The sequence below is a fragment of the Emys orbicularis genome, chromosome 9, assembly GCF_028017835.1.
Source record: "Emys orbicularis isolate rEmyOrb1 chromosome 9, rEmyOrb1.hap1, whole genome shotgun sequence".
Lineage (NCBI taxonomy): Eukaryota > Metazoa > Chordata > Testudines > Emydidae > Emys > Emys orbicularis.
In genome coordinates, this window is record NC_088691.1 from 29,799,557 (window position 1) to 29,805,002 (window position 5,446).

At 37.6% G+C, this 5,446-nt stretch overlaps 1 pseudogene; it reads right to left on the minus strand.

The window, feature by feature from the left end:
• Positions 1-2,914: 2,914 nt before the first annotated feature.
• LOC135883230 (zinc finger BED domain-containing protein 5-like) lies at positions 2,915-5,108 on the minus strand (annotated as a pseudogene).
• Positions 5,109-5,446: the final 338 nt, after the last annotated feature.

The following is a 5,446-nucleotide window of genomic DNA, read 5'->3' on the forward strand; positions in this document are numbered from 1 at the left end:
CTAGGAGTAACAATGATGGAAGGTATCTGGGACACAGTAGTGAGACTAATAACAGGGTGAATGTAGTTTTCCACAGAATGAAGTTTTCCTCATCAGACTTCATCTCTTGTCCAATATCCTTAGGCAGATCAACAATTGCAGGACATCAGTCCTGTGTGTAAGTACTACTCCAGAGAAATTTAAATACTCAAGGATCATCACGGGTGAGAGAGATATTAATATGAAGAAACTGCATGAAATACTGTGACTGTCCCTTTTAATACTGAATAATAGTTGTGGAAAGATTCCAATTCACTGAGAATCTCACTCTTGATCTTTGCCTCTTAGTTTGAAACCAAGTGAAATACTATAATTCATTAGGTCTTTTGCACCTCAAGTAGCAGGGTGAGGTGCGATCTAGGACCTCTAATGGCTTTTATATGCCACATCCCTGCCAACCATAAATGCTGCACACCACACATTACTGTCAGTTCCTTCTTGACTAGGTTGGTCAAAAAGCTTCCTGAAGGTAAGTAGTTCTCATTGGTTATTGTTCCTGTTCATCCACAGATTTCAATGAAACAAGCAAGCTGTCCTTTTATCTCTGTACCCAGCCATCCAACTAGACCTGCTTGGTTGTTGAGGTGTTTACCTTGGGCACTTTGTCACATTTCCCATGGCGCTCTGGCTTGTTTTTTCTTGGGGTGCTTCAGAAACTTTTTTTGGTATTTTGATGCCTTTCAGTGCTTTTTCCTGTGCCTCTTGCCAATTTTTGCATGGCATTTTCCTCTGTTTGCTGTCTGACTCAGCAAACTTGAATGTTGTCTTATGTTGTATTTTGTGTCACACTGTTGGCAGTAGCCTTGTTGCTGCTGTTCATTGCAGCTTTATGCTCATTTTGCTTTTGAGGCATCCCTTGAGCTACTTCTCCAGAAATGCGAATACTGCACAGATGGGATTATTTTAGAAAGAGATAATTAATCATTTTGTAATTGTGCTCCTCTGAAAATATCCTCTTGCAGGACTCTCACTCACCTGCCCAAATATCTTCAGAATTTGGAGATTTACCTATTTTTGAGGTGTTTTCTTTTAAACCTCATTTGCTGATCACTTTGAATTGACTTTCCTTCTGGGATCTTTGTCTTCAGCCTAGCTGACTGGAACATTTGTAAGGTAGGGTATATGATGGTCAGTTAGCTCTACCCCACCACTGCTACCCTCCAGGGTCAAAACAACTTCAGAACTAGAAGAGTTCTCCTAGATTTGCACTAAGAAGCTAAAATCCAGAAGTGAGAATCTTGCCAGATTCTCTTCAGAAAAGGAAAACTACATAGTAAGTAATGTTCCCATTTATTCTGTAACTATTTTTTTAATTGTAAATTAAATTAAATTGTAGTTTTGTAGTAAAAGATTAAAGAGATATTAAAAACTTACATTTGTTCCAAAATATAAGCTTTTTTTATAAAGACAAGCTTTCACAAACCTTAAAACCATTACAAATGTTTCCATGATTAAAAACAAAAAACACCTCTTCCCTCCCCTTCCCAATTAAAACAGTTCATTAATAATTCCTTCCTGGGTTGAAAAATAAACATTGTACCACAGGGCTGGTTTATACACAGTTTGTGTACTGATTTTAACTAAATTGGCTTAAGAAACTGATTTAGTTAAGTAGGTGTAGCCCTTTTGCCTTAAATAAAATTAAACTAAATCATCATAAGGCATTTTTTGAACTATCACCGTTTTTGAGATAAAGGTACCTCTGACTCTTTTGTTGCCTCTATCCACAACCTTTTAAAGGGCAGAGTCCCTCGATTCTCTTCTTCTAGGCTGGGGATTTAGGGTGCAACTTCCTCCCACACTTCAGTGTGATCTAACAGACACAGTCACTGCGTCTGACTTAGTTCAGCATCTGCAGTCTGTTCTGTCAGTGACAATGACAGGGCTAACCAGTGACCAGACAGCCTTTATTAAGCAAGTATTATTTGTTCAGAATAAAAGCATTACAGAGGAAACATTTATTTAAAATTATATAGAACTTACATGCAGGCCTTAGCTTACCAGGCAGTCATTTATCTTCCACATGGAGATCCTGATAGGCACAAAGGGCCTTTCTACAGGGTCTATGTCTCTTGGTCAGTTTCATGTCAGTTCTTGAGTGAGTGTGAGCTCCCTTCCTATGTCAAGCTGATCACTTTTATTCAGTTTTCAGTTCTTTGGGCTTCAGATTTCCTGAATCAGGTTAAATAAATACATGCAATTTCCTCCAGGAGCTAAGACTCCTTCAGACTTGCTGCCTGCTTAGGGATTCACACTGATAATCCCTCCAGCCCCTGCTCTCAGTGATTTTAGTTCCTTCTGGAAACACCTGTAAGTCCCTCATGGACCCAGAATACAAGCCCTAGCCTATAATGATACATACAACATTTATAAAATTGATACAATAGCCTTTGAATATTCCATATTGCAATATAATCTGTTGTATAAACCAATTTAAAAGTGTCCACACAAAGGGGGTTGTTCCAATTAAGTGAATTGGTTCTAAACCACTTTAGTTAAATCAGTGCAAAACACTGTGTATAGACTAATCCAGCGTTTCCCAAACTTTTTCGGACACGGAACACTTTTTAGCCTATTATGGAACACTTACAATATTATTTTGTAGTTATTTGGTTTTCAAATAAAAAATTGTGTTATTTATGCTCAAATATATTTTATTTTATAAAACAAAGCAAAAATACAAATTTAAAATAACTTGAACTAACAATTTTTAACTGGAAAGCGTGTATAAAGTAGCACAAAACTCAAGTGCAAGAGTCCAAATTAAAAAGTGTTCTACTTAAAAAAAACCTGTGTTTATATATACACAAACACCAAACAAATTAGATTTTTACTAGGAAAATCTATTTTTATAAACAGAAATACAAATTTGGATTTAATGGGATTGGTGTTTCTGTGTTTTTCTATCACAAATTCGCTTAATATTAGGAATAATGCTGGAAAGTTGAATCCTCATGTTAGGCGCAGCATCAAGTCTATTCCTATATTTGGTTTTTGTTGTAGTATAATACGAAAATCCCGTCTCACACAAATAAGTTGTAGCAAAAGGAAGCAGCACTCGAACTGCACATTTAGCCACATTAGGGTACTCTTCTATTCGGCTCCTCCAAAAATTATTCAATGGAAGATCCTTAAACTTTTGTTTCAAATCAGAGTCAGAAATTAAGTCAATTAGGCTTTCATAATTGTGCGCAGTAAAGCCGACTGGTTTGGCTGTAATTACAAACTGATTTTGAACCCAAGCATTATCATCAATAGTTGTAGGAAAATATTCTAATAAAGAGGCCTGCAAGTCATGTAAGTGCTGTAAAATGGTGCTGGAAACTTCTTCATGGACTGTAGAATTTATTTCAGTCAGAAATTCATGTACTGTAGGGAAGCAGTCGAAGTTATTCTGTTCTACAGAAGATGCCCAGAATTGCAGTTTCTTTTTTAACGACGAAATTTTATCCATTGTAGTAAAAATAGTCACATTCTTTCCTTGCAGCGACAGATTAATTTCATTTAATTTTGCAAAAATATCTGCAAGATACGCAAGTCTCATTAGCCACGAGGAATTTGTCAGACAGTCATTAAATTTTCATCCTGAATTATCTGAAGTGAAGAATACCAGTAGTTCACTACGAAGCTCAAAAAGCCTCACAAGCACTTTTCCTCTGGATAGCCACCTCACTTCCATATGTAAAAGAAGCGCTTTGTGCTGACTACCCATTTCCTGGCACAAAATTTTAAATAACCTGGATTGAAGTGGTCAAGGTTTGACAAAATTAATAATTTGTACTGCTTCATCGAGCACAATTTTCAGATATGCTGGTACACCTCTACCTCGATATAACGCTGTCCTCGGGAGCCAAAAAATCTTACTGCGTTATAGGTGAAACCATGTTATATCGAACTTGCTTTGATCCACCGGAGTGCGCAGCCCCGCCGCGCCCCCCCTTCCCGAGCACTGCTTTACCGCGTTATATCCAAATTCGTGTTATATCGGGTCACGTTATATCGGGGTAGAGGTGTATTGTTTTTAACTGCAAGTGCTTGTCTGTGTAGAACACAATGGCTCTCAGTGCTTTCTGATGCCACACTTATGATTTGCGTTACAGCTCCCGTCATCTTCCCAATCATTGCCCCAGCACCATCAGTACATACATCAATACATTTTCCCCAACTAATTTCATGCTTTCTGATAAAATTGTTGATGCAGTTGAATATTTCTTCTTCAGTTGTGTTGCTTTGCAGAGATTCACATAAGAGCAGCTCCTCTTCAATAATATTATTAAATCTATATCGGACAAATACTTGTAGCACAGCAAGTCCTGAAACATCAGTGGACTCATCTAGCTGCAATGAATACTCATGGCAAATTTTCATTCGGCAAACTAGCTCTTTTTCTATGTCATCAGCAAGATCTTTACTACGGCGTGCAACAGTATTATTTGACAACTGTACAGCATCAATTTTTTTACCAGACTGCTCGCTCAACATGCATGTTACAGTATCTTTCGCGCAAGGCTTGATAAGCGTTTCTCCAAAGCTTCTCTGGCAAGCGCTATACAGTAACTTACTCGATAAGATGCCTCTGTTGCACTTTCGTTGTCTGTTTTAGCAATTTTAATCATCGAAAGTTTACAATTTCCAAGTGAGTCACGCTGCCTCTTGAAAAAACTTATATCTTTGTCTTTGTATTCAGCATGCTTGGTTTCCAAATGCCTTTGAAGTTTAGCAGGAGCCAATGAACTGTTTGCTAGTATTTTGTTGCACACGACGCACTGCGCATCAGGAACATCTTTATTTCCAACATATGTAAAACCAAAAGACAAATAACTTTCATCATACTTTCGTTTCGGTCTTTTAACACCTGCTTCTTCTTGTTTTTTGATATACTTTGGTGGAAATTCTTTCACCTTGGATAACTCACTAGTACTAACAGATTTTTCGGCAACAAAAGACTGCAATTGTTCATCCTCACTTTGAAGTGTCACAATATTTTGCTCGTTTATTTCGGCCACAGTTGGAGTACCAAAAGAACTTGCTTTTTGTTTCAAAGTTCCTTCTTTTAGCCACAAATCCATGGTGATTAGGTTTAGTAATAATATTTAGAAATACTGATTTTTGTCAAATTTTGTTTGTCACAAATATTCATATTGTTTTGAGCGAAGCTAGTTTAGCTGTGCTTATCGCACACACAGTAAAGACCCACAGGTTTGAACGTGTTGAGTGAATATGTTATATTCACTATGGCGTAAAGAGAATGGTGTGTGCATACCGCTGCAGTTCGCGCAGCCTCGAGCGGAAGGGGTTCGACATCACTAACTGAAATGTGCCCGAAAGGGGTAGACGTCAACATGCTTGCATGCCACTTTCTCTTTACGCCATGATATTCAATACGAGATCTATCAATAACTGGAAA